This window comes from Mytilus californianus, unplaced genomic scaffold (assembly GCF_021869535.1).
Source record: "Mytilus californianus isolate M0D057914Y unplaced genomic scaffold, xbMytCali1.0.p SCAF_8, whole genome shotgun sequence".
In the NCBI taxonomy this organism is placed as follows: domain Eukaryota; kingdom Metazoa; phylum Mollusca; class Bivalvia; order Mytilida; family Mytilidae; genus Mytilus; species Mytilus californianus.
This window is the reverse complement of record NW_026262734.1, coordinates 52,054,503-52,074,607: the sequence shown is the minus strand read 5'-3', so window position 1 is coordinate 52,074,607 and position 20,105 is coordinate 52,054,503. Positions and strand designations below refer to the sequence as shown.

The window sequence follows — 20,105 nt, the reverse complement described above, 5'->3', positions numbered from 1 at the left end:
GAATTTTCTTATTGTTCATTGTTGTTGAAAGCCGTACGGTGACCTGTAATTGATTACATCCACTTTATTTGACCTTTGGTGTATATTTGTGTCATTTGCGATCATACCCCAACTACTTATTTTCATATTGTTCTTACAACAGAAGAGTCTAATATCACACTGACATTTTTTGGAGGCAAATCCAAATTCTATTGTCAAATAAGTCAAGGACCACGAGTTTCATGTGATGCCTGTAATTCTACCTTCAGGCTCACTTTGCCATTCTGTTTTAGACTTGCATTCAAATCAATATATTAACATTTTAAATTCCGCGTTTCAGATTAAAGTCATATATCTTATACACAGTTGAATTATTGTTTAACATTATTTTTGCACTCCGGCAATATTTTCGTGTGTTTGTTCAAATATGCAGATCTGCCATGGCACAATAAAAAGCGTCTATATGTTCATTTATCCCTTATTAGTCTACACAAGAATCCTCATCTCTGTTTGAACACTGTCTATTTTGTAAGTATCTTAGTGCAAAATTATTGTCCAATATTCATAAATCTTCTGAAAAAGAAATTAAACTGTTTCTTTCTAATATGCAACAAATTAAGGCGACAATAGTTTAAAGATATTCAAATATAGAGAATCAAAATAAGTTAAATAGTTTAAATTTACTTGAAAAAAAATATTTTTTTAATTATTTGTTGTTTAATTCATAACCAATTGTTTATGATATACGAAAATTCGGTAAGAAATTATGACGAACTTTGTTTAATTTTCAATGCTAAATTATGACACTACTGACATTTTCTCTGTTTTCTCAACAAGATAAGGCAGATTAGTTCAGTATTTAAATATCCAAACAGAGCAATATTCGAGTTCTTTCCCTTAAAGAGTATATAGCTAGTTTGAAGGGGCATAAGCTACGAGATATGAAATAAGTAAATAACTGATTATTTTCTTCCATCATTAAGGAAAGTGAAATAGTAAAATAATGATTTGCTTTTAACAGCTAATTTAGTTCAATTTTGTAAAAATAAGCTACGAAACATCGTAGATGAACTATTCACTTGCAAGTGAATAATTCGACTTCATTGAATCCGTATTCATGTGACTTTCAATTCAACCCATTACCGATTGGTTACGAATGTATAAGTCGTGTTTGGCCATGAAATGGAAACGAATGTCAACACTGGAAATTGTATGAAACAAAGGTGAACTATTTCGTTGACTGATTCGATCCACAAAAAAACATTTGTATACAGGTAAAAACGATGATATAACTTATTTTTCTTAACCTATATCATAAAAATTAAACAAACCTGGAAAAGTCCAAGTGCACGTCTAATGTCATGAAAATATCACAAAAAAACGTGAGAAAAACATTAAATGTATGGTAGAATATATATCGCTAAAACGTTTTCTAATATATTTTCTAAAATATTTGCATAATATATTAATTAAAATATTGTAAAGAAATATCATGATAATGTGAAAAACAATGGCGTATAAAACATTTTGATAATCTTTTAAAAAATATTTTCTAGAAATATTTTCTGAACGTTTGAAAAACATCATGAACATCAAATATTGTTATAAAAATGTTGTTTGGATGTTTTCTTGCAAGTGAGACTGTGCCTAAAAAATGTTTTCAAAATTTTTTTGGTTGATATCTAGATCATATCAATATAAAAATTTCTGTACTTTTGATTGAGTTTCCTGCTTTGTTAAATAACAAATCATTAGTTAAATTAATTTATACACAGTGATTAATTCTATATATACATTGTAAACAAGAATAAATCAGTTGTTTTGCTAAGCATATGAAATTCACAATTCAAAGTCTCTAAAAACAAGAAGTATCTACAAATTTTGACACATCCAAAATGGCAGACACAACTCATCATAGTCAAGACACTTACCAAATATGAAGTCATTCTGTTCATCAGCATTACTAATTAAAGTAATGAAAAATTTGAGAACATTCAACATTTTGAAATACAATGTCCAGATACAAAAATGTTCACACATCACAGTTCATCACTATCAAGCAGCTCATTAAATATGAACTCATCTTTATCAGCAGTTTTGGGAAAAACAGTGATGAAAATATTTGTTGGACAAAATCCGACAAATATAGGTGGACAGACGACAGACAGTGCAAGAAAGCCCACATTCCAACCATAATGGTATAATGTTTAGTTTTTCACTCTCAACTTTTGTTACCTATCTTATATACACATCATGCATATGGCAACCTGAACATGCATGACATATATGCCATTGGACATTATACAAACATTATACACATTTTTAAGTTCAAGTAACATTGACTAAAACTTGTGTCCCAAATTCAGATTTTTCAATACAACTTCTCTTTCTAAACTAAAACGATACACTTCTAATAGGGTTACATCTTAAGTCAATAATCATTGATAATTGGCTGAAGAGATGAGAACAAAACACCATTTTACATCAACTATTTGATTTATTTAAGAATACATTGAAAAAGTCAATCAATTGTCTTATTCAAAATCACTTGGAATGTCTTGTAGTGTCTTATATCTTTTTCTTGCTGTGCCATGCTTCTGAAAAAAAAATTAATCTTACATTCATATATAAACTTCTTGCACATTCCTTTATTATAGAACGATTCACGTTGCCTGAAGGATATATATCCCCTCCCCTTTAAAGTTTTGAAACAAATAACGATGATAGTCTGTCGGAAGGGGACGATAAATGGCTGACCGTGTTAAGAGAGAGCAATATGCCACGCTGAACTTCATTTAGTTATTAAAAAAAAAACACATAAAAAACTTGAGATATGTGTCCAGTCAAGAGTCTTATTTCATTATACTCGTTGATTGTTGTCTATCATATTTTTTTTCTTTTATTGTTTTGTATAAATCAGGCTGTTGTTTTTCTTGTTTTTTTTTTAGTTTTCATTAAATGCATTGTATCATGTAGGGGCCTTTAAAAGCCCTGCAACATAATGTCATTAAACATTTATTGTCCTTTTTAAGTGTTAAACTCTGTAGACTGGTAGAGTGACATAGTTTATAACTTGTCATTTGTATCTAAGGGCATATGATACAGTCCTAGAAGTATACTATAGGCACATAATAACTTATCGAAGTGTTACGCATTGTTTTCGCAATGATGATAATAATATAACTTAACTTCCGAGAAACACACAGATGTCATTAAATGAGTTGTTTATATGTATTTGAAATACTTCAAAGGAAAGCAAATATGTTGTTTATGAAAGCGCACTGTTGGACTAAAAGATTGATTTAAATAAACAACTTTTTTCTATTTTGTCACAAAAAAAAATATTTATTAAAATATCCAGATATCTTTTCTGTATTGTATGCCCTTAATCTTGAATGTAATGCATTGTATATGCTAAATATTTGAATTAAATATGGAATAACATTAATTCTGTATGAAAATCTTACTTCAAAAAAAAATTCTCCTGAAGGGTTGTAGACATTCCAAAGAACCTGCGCCACTTCCAAATTGTAAACCTGCATATTGAACTTGTCCTTTGTGGCTTTTCTTTTAGCTCCCGTTAAAAAATAAAAGATACATTGTATGTACATTGTGTGTATGAAGCAATAAATATAATTTTAAGCAACAGTTTATATTATCTTGCTTGTACTGAAGTCTTACATAGTCTTTGTAATGTTCATTAAGCTGTTAAGGGAAATTTAATTTACTGTTTTGCAAATACATGCATACACTGATTTTACTAGAAACAAAATCTCCATATTCAAATGGTGCTTATATCATGTATATTAGTGTTATTGTAACTTGTTTGTGTGCCTCGGAAACAAAGTATTGAGTCATGCTTATTGCAATAGTTGTTGTTGGTTTAAGTCTGTCAAATTTCTTTTTTATAATGTGTATTTAATGTAGGCAGTTAGTTGTTTTGTTTCAATTGTGTTGAGAAAAATTTAACATTTGTTTGTCAAGGCTTCAAAGTGGACTTAGTATATGGCATTGGTTTTCTCCGTTTTGAAAGCCATACAGTGACCTATAATTTCTTTTATCCAAGTCATTTAAATTCTGGTGGAAAGCTGTCTCATACACCTTATCGCTATTTCAGTATTTGGAAATGTGTCCTGCTTGAACTGTTTACGTTAGCATACGTCATACAATAATACACCTTATCGCTATTCCCGTTTGACCCGAGAATCTATCCTGCTTGAACTTTTGACATCAAACAACAATCACTTTTCCATTGTCATTTGTGGCATCAGATATTTTTTATGATGACGTCAAAATTTTAAGGGAACTTGTGACAGTTGTGTGATGTCCAGTAATGGTGGACAAATAGCAATAAGGTGTATTACTTTCAATTGTGGTGTCAAATATTTTCTTATATGACGTCAACATTTTACGTGAACTTTTGTGATGTCCATGGCCAGTAATGGCGGAAAAATAGCGATAAGATGTATTGGCAATCAAACACACAAGCTACATATATCCTTATATTTTTTTTTATATCAATGTCCAATGAACAAATTCAAAATTGGTGTACGTAGATGCTTGAACAGTGGCGGATTTAGGGGCCCCGACCTCCTTATGGAGATACTTATAAGATAAATTTATAGACTATTTACAAGTATCACTCTAAACGTTTGCTTGCCTTGGGCAGGGGCCCCCTTTTTTCAAAACCTTGATCCGTACCTCCAGAAACAGATGTTATTTGGTTCCGATTATGATTGAACACACACAATGAATGCACAAGTTTCATCTTAACAGATTAATCATTCTTACCAAGTGAGTATATATCGCGTAACAAACAATTTTCTTGGCTCTCTTTGTTGATATTCTGTCTTCGTTTCGAATATTCAAATTTCAAAATCATTTCCGGTGATAAAACAAAAGTCGATTCCGGAAAAGGTCGGTTTTCCGTAAGGCATATAAACGATACGAAAATTGAACTTAGTACAGTTACAGTTTTCATTTCTTAATTTCTAAAATATACACGAACGAAATGAATAAACATTAAAGAAAGGTGATTGTTTATTAATACATTATTGCTTAATTTGATGTTGACTCTTTTGAATTTTAATATAAGAAGGAATAAAATCTGACTTCAAGGATCTTCAAGATATCAATTAAGGATTTCAACCATAGTATCTTGCTTGTCATGATATTGATATCATGAAATGTAGTACTATATCTTATCCTGAAAAAAACGAGCTAATTCCACAAGACGTTGTTTGTGGGGTTTTGAATAAAGTTTAAATAAAATGTTATTTTTATATCCGTAAAATGTTGAATAAAATATCAGTAAGACTATTAAGTAATGTGTATGTCAGAATATTTTATAGAAAACATTTAGCTGATATTTTTCATATGTTTTATGTAAAACATTTTAATTTTACGTTATAAAACATTTTATGCAAACAGCAAAACTATATTTTCTGTAAAACATTTTTTTGCAGAATGTTTTTTGGATATTTGGAAAATATTTACTTTAAATGTTGTTAAAATATAAAATACCAATTGAAGAAAATATTATTTTTTTATATTATAAAATATCTACGGGATATTTTAGAACAATGTTTGAAAACATGAATAAAAGATTAACAAATAATATTTTGTTAATGTTGTAAAAACATTTTACTTAAATGTTAGAAATAAAACATTTCAAAAACAATAAAATAAACATTTTTTTTTATGTTTAAATGATATCTTATTGAAATATTTTGTGAGAGACCTCCATATGACATTTAAAAAATGTTTTTAAAATGTTGTGTGATTGCTGGGTTGTGATTGAAATTTATCCAAAGTGTGTTTTTGGTGAGACCTACCAGTTTTCAATGTACAATTTTTTTTTCAAATTTAAACATAAACAATTTAGTCTTTCATTGTGATACAATTTCATTTGGAACTTATTATTTATCACACATCGAAATTAAAAATGACGCAGCATATAATGTATAAGGACACGCTCAAACGTAATTATACATAAACGTACAAAATCAGTAAAGTATATGGTAATACCTGAATATGAGCAGTTGTAAATTATCAGGTCTACGGTCGAGTATTGTTTATACGAGTATAAAATGGTTAAGTACTGGTCGAGTAAAGGTCGAGTAAAAGTTCAGACTGTTAAGTATGGTTTAAACTACTGTTGAGTAATATCAGGTAAATTTAAGATCATTTCCGACTGATCGAGTAAAAATTAGTACAGTCGAGAACAGATATAGGCCATTTCAAACTTTTTCTGGTTTATAGTGATTGTTTTCAGTGAAAAGAACTAATACCATATGTTCTAAAATAATAATGCGAAGAATATCAAATTTCAAACTACCTTATATTTCTTCGGAACCAGAGTACTTAAAGATAACATTTTGTACCAGTGATATCATTTATGACTCTTTGTATCTACTTTATATCATAGAGAACATTTGTTTCCCTCATTTTAATATCAACAAATATACATTTGGGAAAGAAACGACTTTAAACTGATATGTAGACAATACTACATTTTTTTTTCTTTCGTTTGTTTTCATATGGCTAACGAAAGATGTGTACAAGATACTTGTATGCAATATCAAAGAGCTTATTCACTGTGGAACATATAATTTCTTACCTCTTTTCTCGTAAAATGAATGCCAAAAACTAAGAAAGTCTTGTTTAAAAAGGTTTCAAGGTCACAAACAAATTTTGGACATTACAGCGAAAGGAAATAGTTTAATTTGAAATACGTATACCTAGGAAGGAAATAAATGTTCATGGCAAGAAAGTCAAATTACCAATGCTATAAAAAAAAACTGTTGTAATATCGTTTCCGCTTATATTACTAAATGAAACAGGAACAATATACATATATTTCTAATGGAAGATAAAACATACAATACAATTCAACATTTAAAATTCATAAATCTTAGAGGTGATTTTCCATCTTGAATTGAACACAGAGATGAAAGTAAAAACAAAACATGTTAAAAAAATAAGGTAACGTTTATGTTTGTAAGTATATCTGCTTTCTTTCAGGAAATTCATTGGAACATTTTGACAAGGTAAAGCATCTGAGACACCACTAAAGTGCACATTACCTTGAATTTGTTTAATTTCTTATTTAATTGTGCACATTGTAAGGACAGTTACGTACTAAAAGAAAGATATACACATAGAAATTGCAAGACTAGTCACTTTGAGCACCTCACTATTTGTATTTCTATGCATAAAACGAAAGAAATAGGGCATATCAAAATGGAAGGACCCGGTTTTGTCTATGTGTATGACCCAGTTTCTTTTGAATTGTAAAACACTTGAATTCGTGCTTTATTGGATATTTTATTTAAAGTTTTTGTTTGCTTTGTATGAAAATGAATACTTCAACGGTGAAATACAAGCACATGGATATTGTTACTTAATTTTATGGTTTGACCTCTCCATACATTTGTCTATGAGAATTATGTTAATGTAAGTGTTCAAACCAAACTTGGATAGTGTAAAGCCTTGAAATTTAAAGGCCACCTATTCGACGTGATTAAAACATGATGGTTATCATTGTAAACATTCTTCTCTACCCTAACGGGATATTTTCTATGATCGTTTGAAAATTAATATCCTGAACACTTAATGTTCATCATAAAGAGAGAGAATAAGGCAAATGTATTTCTCTGCAGAAACCCTTTGAATATATGTGCCTATCTTGTGCTGTTACACGACTGTCACAGTAAGGGGGAAAGTTGAACGCCCGCAAACATGTTTAACCCCTCTATATTCTGTGTCATGGGCCTGTAATGCAGTAATTGTCGTTTGTTACTTAATTTACTTTCTTTTGTTCATAAATCAGGCCATTTTTTTTTCTCATTTGAATTGTTTTACATTTGTCATGTTTGTGCCTTTCATAGCTTGCTATGCGGTATGAGTGTATTTCATTGTACTGCCCGTCAATGAACGAATGAGTAAAACACTATATGAATGAAATAATGAATCCTTAAATGAATGAATTAGTTAATTAATTAAATATTTAATTAGCAAATGCATGAATGCATACATGCAGGCTTGCACAGTGTATGTATGAATATAATTGAATAAGTAAATGATAGTAAATATTGTTACCGCAACGTATATAAGAGTAACACATAATAGCTTAACTCTTTTGATAAATCAATACGTTGACACAATCATAACATATCTCCTTATATATACATCATTACATACTAGTATGATTTCTATAGTATACAGACGAACATCATACTGTTTAGAAAATAATCAATGTATTACTAAGTGCATTCCATGAAGTATCCCGCTAAGACTTAGTTGAAAGAAAAGTGCAATAAAATATGCTTATAACAACCGCAAAATGTATTTTACCTCCTATTACGAAAAATGTACTATTAATCTAATAAGGCCAAGTTTGTAATGACATATATATATATATTGATTTTTTTCGATAATGTTCCGTCAACGTATTATTTTAGAATTATTTACACACACCACCGAACTCATACAATGCATAGAATGTGAGGGCTATACACAGCACATATGATTTGGAACAGATTTGTTTGCATGAAAGGTGAACTATACATGTATTTTTTTAATCATATACTGACAAACTTTAAAAACGCAACACACATTTTGTCGATTTTTATTACCAAATGATGACAAATCCTCATATAACTACTACTCATGCTTACCATACTTTTTTCTGTTTAGGAAAATACAATATCTGACTTACCTGAAGTGATTAAACATACCGGATAATTGACGTCGCACGATTTTCTTCAAGTTATGTCAAGTTATTATAAAGCTTAAATCAGTAAAAAAAATAGCATTTCCATATTGCCGGGACTGATCAAAGAAAATCTGAATCAGGCCATACGAATATTGCAGACAATTTCACGTTATTTAATGTTCTTATTGTCCTTACAACAACCATAACAACATTACAGGCAAACGAGATTTGTTGATGACCACCAATGACCAGTCAATAAGTAGTCACAACGCCACGTCAATAGAATCTGATCATGCAACGTCATTTTCGAGACACGTTTATCGCCAGAACGTCATTTTCCAGACATGTTTACGACCGCAATGTCATTTGCAAGACATGTTTTGTCCATAACGTCAATTGATAATGAAGTCGTCGAATTCCATGGCAAAATAATTACACAATCAATGCACCAATTCACCTACTTTAATAAAGAATGTAAAACTAGCAATTCCCTGACATAAATTAATGCTTTTGATGTCATTGTTTCTTTAACTAACAAACAAATTTGCATAGATGAAACTTTTGGTGAAAGAAAATATATGTAGACTATTTTGAGTCAAAATTTTCTTTTTCATGAGTTTTCATTAAACATTGAGGATTAATTCGCTCCGTGGGTTATTTATTGAAGATTTCTAGAAAACCAGGGGTTATTTTTAGTAGTACTTGACTTCCAAACAGTAGTGTTTCATTACAAGACTTTAAACATTGGCTGATACATGTTCAATTCAGGATATACCTGGTTTCTATGAAGTTAAACTTAAGGTAAAATATTTAGAAAGCTGTGAAAATTGCTAAATTTCATTGAATGGACAGAGATTATAAATACTAGTAGGTGGTTTGACGAACCTTTAAAGCGAAAAGCGTTGAAACAACAATTTGTTTTCGTAACTTATTATTTGAAATCTTAATAGTTACATTTCAACCTTTTGTTTGCCATAAAGTCACAAATTGCCAGAAGAGAGCCTTACACCTGATTTTGTGCTATTTTTGTTTTTAGCTTTTCCCACCTTTACAATATGAATGCAAATAAAACAAATCTCTTACATTGTTATGAATAGATATAAGAAGATGTGGTAAATGCACAGTTACTTGTTTCTGTGAAATTAAACATTATCCTGCAATTGGTGTCTTATCATACATTAACAGCACGACAGATATTGCTACATGTAAACAAAAACTAATGTATTCTAAATCGAAATTGAATGCAATAAATGTGAGTTTTTCTATCTTTCAAAGCAAAAATAATGTACAAAATTAATTGCAGGATAAAGACAATAACTGTTGGGTGTCCTTAAATATCAGCTGTATTTTAACTCGGCTCGAAACAGGAGTTATATATCGCTGAAGCTCCCAGTACACCTGTTTTTAACCTCGTAGAAAAAGAGCTGATATTTAAAGACACTAAACAGTTATTGTCTATGTAAACCATAGGTTGTTTACTACACAACATGACCAAAGTAAATTGTGCTCATAAAGATTTTATGAAATATTTTGATAAGGGGAAAACCAGGGTTCAAGTGCATAATTCATGATTTGAACATTAAACATGACGTAATCGACTCAACATTAGAACAGCAAACTTGTTTAAGACAATGCATAAATGACCGAAACGTTTGGTTTAACCTTACGCATATATTTTACAAGTATTGCATATTAGGAAATGAGAATGAGAAAAATAATCTAGTGTTGCGTTATTAACGTCTGTCAGTATGTTAGAATTTCTATTGTTATCTACGTTTGCTGCACTATCATGTATTACCCATAAAAACTGTAAGAAATTTCTGACCTTAATCGCAGATTAAAGTTACAGTGACATATTGAACTTTTTTCGAATGAAAAAGTCTGTAAAGGTATTTTGCTGAAATTCCTTGCTTTTTCATTTATCCAACGATCAAGAGTAACATCCCTTTAATTGAAACACGTGTTGTATGATGGCGGCGGCAGGATCACAATGTACTGATCAAATGACAGAGATGATAATTAGAGACTCCGCTACATTACCAGTGAGTGCGTATATACAAGTTTAAATTTATTCAGGCTTACTCAGAGAAAATCAGTTATTTTCATAAAATACAAATCGCGGTAAATGTCAATGCGACAGCAACAAGTTAATGCACACGAAACGCACATCAATGATGTTTGCCGTCATTTGCTGTCCATTGTCATAATTGTTTACATGTTTTGTTTAATTCAAGGGAAACCCTGTTTTAACAAATTATCTTCGACGATTTCAAGAAAGGAACAAATGATACATTTTTTTTAGAACAGCCAGTTATTACAAGTATAAGCAAAACTTGAATCAGCAGAATTCCTGGTCGAGTGTAAGGATTTTACAGATTTTTTTACACAAACTATGAACATTTACACTGTTAGAAAATGCAACAAAAACATTTTGAACAAATCAAAGATGACCTTTAGGGATGATAACACAAATAACTCCCTCTCTTACAGACAATGCCGAGGTAAAAAAATATGAATGTGACAAATAATGAATACTTTCATGGAGAGATAACTGAATAAGTCAGAAAATAGGTTACAAAAAAGTAAAAAATTAACTTAAAAGTTAGTTTACTGCACTATTTTTTCCCAGAACATCATGATAAGTCTAAAATAGGGTAAAATTGATTATCCTAACTGATAGGAAATGTAAAAATAAGAAGGAACCAAGGAAAACAAATCAAAGTCGATACAACTGAAATGTATAAATTGAAAAAGAAAAAACAGAAAGCAATGATAGCCTTAACTTGTATTAGCTAGCAAATAAAACGTCCACCTGAAATTCAAACATTCAAACTTCCGGGAAGGGCAAACATAAGGAATCAAAATAGACACTATCAAATGACTGTATTTGATGAAACAAAACAAATCTTGTTACAGAAAAAAAGATAACTAAGATTATGAATCTACTTAATAGAGATTTACAATAAATGTCTGACTCCGACCCGACTACGAGTTTAAATGACGGGGCCGATCTCGAACAATAAAAATATTGTGAACATTGTGCTTTCATCATTATAATACTAATTGAAAAGTTGTTTTCGGCGATTTACAAAACTCCCAAAAACTTCAATAATGGCTTTTAGTTTGTGACGAGGATGCCTCCAAAGAGTTCCCATGACTTTACAGCATTTCAACTCGCCAATAACCTGTTCAACGGTAACTCGGTATTCTGTTATAAGTCTGTTTAACTTTCTACACTTTCTCTTAAAATGTTATATGCTGTCTGGTGTAAGGCGTCACAACAAGATAGCGTTTTGGATGCATTTTATCACCAAGTATATACTTATTCAATGGGAAAGGAAGGTGTTCGTCTCTCCCGATTTGACGCATTAATCTAACCTGTTATGCATCGTTCTGATGTCCCAGAAAACCTGACTCCAATACAACTATGTTGCATTGATTGTTGGTAACAACCTGTGTGTGAATACAGTGAAAAGTAAAATCACAAAAATACTAAACTCCCAGGAAAATTCAAAAAGGAAAGTCCCTAATCAAATGGCAAAATCAAAAACTCAAACACATCAAACGAATGGATAACAACTGTCATATTCCTGACTTGGTACAGGCATTTTCTTATGTAGAAAATGGTGGATTAAACCTGGTTTTATAGCTAGCTAAACCTCTCACTTGTATGACAGTCGCATCAAATTCCATTATATTGACAACGATGCGTTAGCAAAACAAACAGACACAATTGGTAAAAATGTCAAAATAGGGGTACAGCAGTCAACATTGTGTTATCATCGTAATCACTATAAAAACAAACAAAGAAGCACAAAAAGGCATACATCAAATTTAACAACCTCATTTTGCTTTTTTATTATACGATTTTATTTATATATGTAAAATGCACCCATAAAGGATTAAAAGATTTTAAGCACTGGGACCGAATCCTTACAAGTGTATGTGGCCAGAAACATAGTATTTTTGTGGATCTGTCTGAGGACGATATATTTCTGTTGATGTTCCGTCAATTGCACCTAGTGCGTATGGTAATTTATGCCAGGCACCCTCTAGACTTCCCCACTCTTCTAATGTTAGCCAGCGAATTAAAGGGGTGTACTTTTTTTTTAAATTGCCAGAGAAACCGTTGTTTCGTTCATCACCGTTGATACGCTGACATCAAATAACATTGAGTCTTACTTTTAGTTGAAAATAGTTTCTGAAATACTTTTAGATTCATTTTGAAATTACGGCCTATACAATAAGCTCCAAAACTGGGGATTGACATCGTTTTTAAAAAAAAATTTCTTACTCCGAAATAGAATCCTCGTTTATATCTAGATCATCACTAGTGTCAAAATAAAAAAAAAGTCCAGAAAAGAACGAGGGAAGGGGGAATCATACTCTCTTTCTTTCAACGGGGAAAGGAGAAATCATACCCTCTCTCTCTTCCAACGGGGGCAATGTGGAACCATACTCTCTCTTTCTCTCTTACGTTGGGTGTGTATGATATATCAATTAAGGAAAATAAGGAATGTATATGTTAGTTGAATCGTTTAACTTGAATTTTTTTTCTTTCTAAGTCGTATATAGAACATACAACGATATAAGTAATCAGATAACACGAGCACAAAATTGTTGTGAAAGTATTAGAATTCTGAGAAAAAAAATCTGTTAGAAAGAGTGAATGAAAAAGTGCTTTCTTCAACCTTTCAGTAAACAAAAAAATCAATTTGATGAATGGTTTTGTCCTATCACTTTGCAGCGCAAAGATTTACAACACGGTAAAATTAATTAGTGTACAAATTATTTTTTGAGATCACCCCTATAGCTTACCTGTATGGTTTGTAGGTGGTACTCGTACTCGGACTGGGAGTCGGACAGTTATTGCAAATCTCTAATAGTATAAAGGATTACACAATCCAGAATCATTTAATAAAATTTTCTGACAGCGTCTATGTCTCAATGTCTAAATAAAAGTTATGCACGTTGAAAATTAGAATTTTTGAAAAGAAAAACTGAATATGATATGAACGAAAAAGAAATGTTATAGATAGTGTGCCCTACCTTGTAGATGGCAACACATATAAAATTGGATATACTTGATGACTTTAAGAAAGTTACAGGCTGAGTATATTAAAAACCATTGAAAACAGCCATTTAAAATTAAGTGATTGGAACATGTTAGATGAGCTGATGATCGATACATTCAAGAATATATATCAGTCTTTGTTGCTCAGCATATACAGGAAGCAACAGAAAACTCGGAACAGCCGATTGAAGTACTTACTTCTAGAAAGGACAAACATATATCAAGATAAAAAAAATAATGAAAGCCTTGACTATTAAGTGGACTTTTAACAGTTAACGATTAAAAAAAACACCGTATGAAATGAGTCTACCAGAAGGAAGAAGTATTAGATCAAATTGAAAACCACTTGTTCAAAGAACAATTTAAGGTCTTTCCATATCAATTTTCTACAAAATTGATAAGAAGCTACTTATGGTTTACTCAAAGTTACTATTGGCGTCCAGTAATAGGTTTCTTCCTACTGATTCAAAACGTATATGGTTTCTTTATACTTTTGCCTGAAAAAAGGGAGATGATTGCCAACTTCCGGTTTACAAAATGTAACTTTCGGTCTCATATGATAGCTTTATTTACACAGATTCCAAAAATATATGGCTTATATATACTTTTGCCTGTAAAAAGGGAGATAATTTGCTACTTCCGGTTTATAGAAGGTCACTTTCGGTCTCTAATGACAGGTTTATGCATGCCTATTCAAAAAATATATGGTTTCTAGGTACTTTTCCATGAAATAAGTACAAAAATGACTACTTCCGGTTTATACTTATGCCTGTAATAAGGGAGATAATTTGATACTTTCGGTTATAGAATGTCACTTTCGGTCTTAAATGAATGGTTTATGTACGCCCATTTAAAAAATATTTGGAATGTAGATTTTTTTCCATGAAATTAGTGCAAAAGATTACTTCCTGTTCAACCAAGGTCACTTCCGGTTAAGATTTTTTCAAGGTCATATTTCACCTAACATTTTGCAAAAAATCTTATGGCTTTATCGTGTACCAAACTATAGAAATAATCAATTTACCTTAGAATAAAATATTTCAGGGGCAATAACTCCTATAAGATGCCATTGGATTGTTTCACTAGTTCTTTTATATATAACCGGCTTACGGTTTATGAGTTACAAAAGCATAACGACAAATTTTATTTGCTAAATGTAGATAACTCCCATAAAATTTAACCGGTTCGCTTCAATCCAAATCAGCCAAAAAATCCAGAAGATGTAACGAACAAAAAGGAAAAAGAATTTTATCGTTATTTTTTTTTTTTTGGTAACGGAGGAGATACTCTCACAAGAAAAACAGTGTTTGGGGAGATATCTCTTACAATAAAAAAGTTTTCGGCTAAAAAAGATGAGTTTTAAAAGCGCAATAACTGTTCGATATATTATCCAAATATCTAAGCGACATCTTGCGAAACAACTTTATACTGCAAGAAAAGGGTTTGGCGGAAGAAAGAGAAATAATAATAATAATAATCAGAACAAATACAATAGGTCCTTCCACAGAAAAGTAGAAATACCTAATAATAATAATCAGAACAAATACAGTATGGCATCCAATCATAGGTTTCTTCATACATATATGGTTTCTATATACTTTTGCCTGAATTAAGGGAAATAATTGTCGACTTCAGGTTGAAAAAATATCACTTCTGGTCTCAAATTATAGCTGTGTTTACTATGATTCTACAAATATATGGTTTTTCTATACTTATGTCTCTTAAAAGGAGTAAATTGGCTACTTCCGGTTTAGAAAATGTCAATTCTGGTCTCAAAGGATTTTATTTACACTGATTCCAAAAATATATAGTTTGTATATACTTATGCATGTAATAAGGAAATATGTTGCTACTTCCGGTTTTAGGAATGTCTCAAATGATTGGTTTATGTATGCCAATTTCAAAAATATATGGTTTCTAGTTATTTTTCCATAAAATAAGTGCAACAATGACTACTTCCGGTTCACTCAAGGTCACTTCCGGTTGATATTTTTCAAGGTCATATGTCACTTAACATTCTGTTAGTAGACCTTATTGCTTTACCGTGTACAAATCTGAAGTCATAATCAATTTACCTTAAAATAAGACATTTCAGGAGAAATAACTCCTATAAGATGTCATTGGATTGTTTCAGACCAAATGTATCATATCTTCATCACAGTAATACAGTTCTTTTATATATAACGTTAAAAATATCAGAGAAAATGCAAAAACAAGCAAAAGACAAAATTCAGAACATGACCTTGACCTCATTTTCTAAGTTAGGACCCAAGAACCTCAAATAAAAAGACTATAGTTTTATACAGCTTACGGTGTATGAGTTTCAAAAACATGACGACAAATTTATTTGATAAAGGTGGATAACTCCTATAAGATTTCACCGGATTGCTTCGATCCAAATCAGCCAAAAATTCCTAGTGATGTAACGAACAAATAGGAAAAAGAATTTTGTCGTTATCTTTTTTGGTTACGGAGGATATACACTCACAAGAAAAACGGTGTTGGGGAGATAACTCTCACAATAAAAAAAGTCTTTGTCTTGACGAGATAAGTTTTTAAAGCGCAATAACTGTTCGATATAATATCCATAAATATCTAAGCGACATCTTGCAAAACAACTTTATACCGCAAGAAAAGGGTTTGGCGGAAGAAAAAAACAAATAATAATAATAATAATTAAATATCAATTGTTCAGAGAACAATTGAAGGTCTTTCCACCGATGAAGATCAATTTTGATATAGAACTATCAAAATTAAGTTTGATATGTCATATCCAGCGTCAAATGATAGCTAATGGTACACTGATTCCAAAAAATATGGTTTCTATACATTTTTTTCTAAATAAGGGAGATAAATTGTTACTTCCGGTTTGAAATATGTCACTTCCGGTTGTATTTGATAGTTTACTTGATACTGATTCCAAAAATATATGGTTCAATATACTTTAACATTAAATAAGTTGGTTTTTCCATTGTCAAGTGGCTTGCAACGTAATGCAAAAAGTACAATGGCCTTATTATGTATACTTATGAGGTAAAAGCAAAGGTCAAAATTTAGAACGTCAATTTTTCCTATGACTTTGAGCTCAATTTCAAGGTCATAAACTAAGGGCTTCAAATCAAAAGAATATAGGTCTTAATTATATAATGAGTTATATCACTATATGCCTAATTTTTAATATAAGAGGGGAGAAAACTCCAATTTAATGTTAGTGTACCCTTTCAACCAAAATTTATGTGTTACGACATGTCGCAACTCACAATTTAGTAAAAATATGTTGTCGATATCTTATACGGTTTTTGAAAAGAATTAAAAATAAGCCAAAATAAAAATTTAAAATATGACCTTGACCTCTGACCTTGACCTTCTTTTCTTTCTTTTTTTTTGGACTAAGGACCTCAAATCAAAAGATCCTAGATCTCTATCACTTATGGTTTACAAGATATAAATGCCTATCACTTATATCAAATACATAAGGGAAAATAACTCTCATATGGAGTGTTCATATCGCTTCGGTCAAAATAGAACAAATCATGCGAAGGATATAACGAGCAATTTTATAAAAAAAAGTTTGTCGCTTTCTTTTACGGTTACGGAGGAGATGTAGTCACAAGGAAAACAGTGTTCGGGGAGATAACTCTTACAAAGAATATTGTTTGGCTTAGTATGGGTGAAAATAAAAAGTGCATAAACGTGGAAAGACCTAATAATAATAATCAGAACAAATACAATAGGTCTTTCCACAGAAAAGTGGAAAGATCTAATAATCAGAACAAATACAATAGGTCTTTCCACCGAAAAGTGGAAAGACCTAATAATGATAATAATCAGAACAGATACAATAGGTCTTTCCACAGAAAAGTGGAAAGACCTAATGATCAGGAAAAATACAATAGGTCTTTTTACAGAAAAGTGGAAAGACCAAATTAGCTTTTATGCTATTTAGAATGATAAATAAAGGCCAAAGTATTTGGTCAACATGTTTGGAAAGCCATTTAGCAAAAACTTACATTGAAGATGACCATGCAAATATTTTTGAAGGGCATACCGTCAATGAATGCAACAAAATGTAAATGTTTTGTAGGCTACATATTGGTAGATACACATGTACCTGCGAAATAAAATACTATCATCCAAACCCTTTTGAATGGCACAGATAAGTGAAGGTAACACATTATAGTCCCTACTGGTATAAACTATGATATAAGGTTGCATTTTGTGAATACAGAACTAAAAAAACCACCCCTCTTCATGGGAGATATTTAACATTTATAGATATTTTGTTTCGTTTACCTACTGGTTTCAGATATTATCTCCATGTTCCGATTCATAGAGACACAATTTTGAAAAGTTACCAGTATTAATGCAGTAGGTAGCTTTCAAATTGAATTCCCAGGAAAACTCAGAGAACAGGGAGGGGTAATATAGAATTTTGGTGTAAGTTTCACCCTCTGAAATTCGAGACATATTTGATGAGAATATGGAGCACAACCCTATGTTATGACCTTTGCAAAAAGTAGTAGTAAATGTGATCCTTAATTCCAGGATACATAATTTTATCGAAACTTCAAAGTTCAAGTTGAACACTTTTGGCCGTAAATTACGGGAAATTTTGCATTCTCTATATTTAAAGAAGTGAAACCTATATTGGGGAAAAAAGGAAATGTAGAAATTTACTAATCTGATTAATTGATCCTCAGAGATTGAAATGAAAATAATCCAAATATAAAGTTTTATTTACAGTTCAATCAGATTGGGAAATGCTGGACATTAATTATGCCGACTCAGCATAAATGCACAGTTTACAATATGCTTACATGTAGTTTACCTAAGGCCCGGTATACAAAGTAATGTCATGACATATGAATAGTTGTACTTTGAATTGTACGAAGTTATTATATTTACTTTTCGCAGTCACTGAAACTCATAAATGATTCATGAAAATTGTTGTTAGGGTGCTTTGCTATGTTGGAAACTCATAAGTAAGCCATAATGCCTGATTATGCTTTCTTTTGAACGCGACATCTATTAATTGAAGCTAGAGATAAAAAAAAGAAATACATGTAAAACTTACAATAGGGTGTTCTCTACTACACATATTATAAATATTACATTTGCACAGAATTGGAAGAGTAATTTAGCAAATTTGAGGCCGCTCATGCAAAAAATTTAAAACAAATTCCAACCATTGGGTCATTGAACAGATAATTTAACCTGTAAAGTCTGTGATTTTATTATTATAAACGCCTTTTGTATAGAAAACAATAACCTTGTTTTGATATATTAGCAGTCATTTCCTTAAAACTTTTATGAATTTATATATTCAACTGCTAAACTCGTAAATTCAACTGCTGCAAAAATAGCTTTGTTTAAACACTTCTTGTTCATATTATAGCCAAATTGTATTAAATGTATGGTTAGAGATGATAAGATTGTGACAAAACTTTTAAAATGACCAATTAAGACAGAAATGGTTAACTTTTAAAGATAAATGGGCATATATTAAGATCATGAAGATGTGGAATTGAGACAGTGGAATGGTTAGATACCTTATATAATCCTGAATGTTAGAGTAATTAGGTATTAAACTTTATATTTATAGCATCTGAAATGCTTTCAATTTGTTATCAAAGTAGATTAATTATTACAGGTTATAGTCATTTAATGTCATCATGATTTTGATAAAAGTATTGTTTAGTTAACTGATGTTTTACAAATTTCTCTATTTGATTGATTGATTGATTGTTGGTTGCTTAACGTCCAGTGGCAAATATTTCATGCATATTCAGGACGAGAACAAGTTCACAATAAATACAATAGGTAGGTTCTGTAATAGATTAAGGAATTATGGTCGGAGAAATTTAGACTGCCACGGGAAATGAGGGTATATTGGATAGGGACAGAAATTTAGCCTTACACCAGGTCACCTACGGACCCCTCTAAGAGTTGTTGCAAGGGTTCTTAACGTGCAAAGATCGTGGCACTCTCTTTACACGAGGCATCGGATTTAACGTCCCCATTCTGACCGGACGTGGCTGCAAATTTGTACATCCCGCACAGCCAAACGGACGCCCCACTTTAGCACGGGTTTTACTGCCGGTCGGTGGAAGACCAATGATGACCATACTTCTATTCCCCAGTCACCCTTGGGGGCTTCTCTATTTGAATGAATGTAAGTATACATTGTAGGTTGCACTTTGAAAATATAGCTGATTCACAAACCATTCCTCTTTTTTTACATGTCTTTGGGAGATATTAGATATTCATAGATATTTTTATTTTGTTAACCTACTGGTACCCAGATATCATCTTCATGTTTTATCTCATAGAGACACA

At 31.1% G+C, this 20,105-nt stretch overlaps 2 long non-coding RNA genes across 2 annotated transcripts in view; both read right to left on the bottom strand.

The window, feature by feature from the left end:
• Positions 1–217: 217 nt before the first annotated feature.
• LOC127710623 (uncharacterized) overlaps positions 218–20,105 on the bottom strand; it is a 40,401-nt gene continuing 20,513 nt past the window's right edge. Inside the window, exon 2 of the long non-coding RNA XR_007986245.1 lies at positions 218–552. This is a non-coding gene — a long non-coding RNA (uncharacterized LOC127710623). The remainder of the gene's footprint in view (positions 553–20,105) is intronic.
• Positions 2,457–3,966, bottom strand: LOC127710629 (uncharacterized). Its single transcript, XR_007986251.1, has 2 exons — positions 3,447–3,966; positions 2,457–2,576 (listed from the first exon to the last, which is right to left on the bottom strand). It is a non-coding gene; the product is annotated as an uncharacterized LOC127710629 (long non-coding RNA).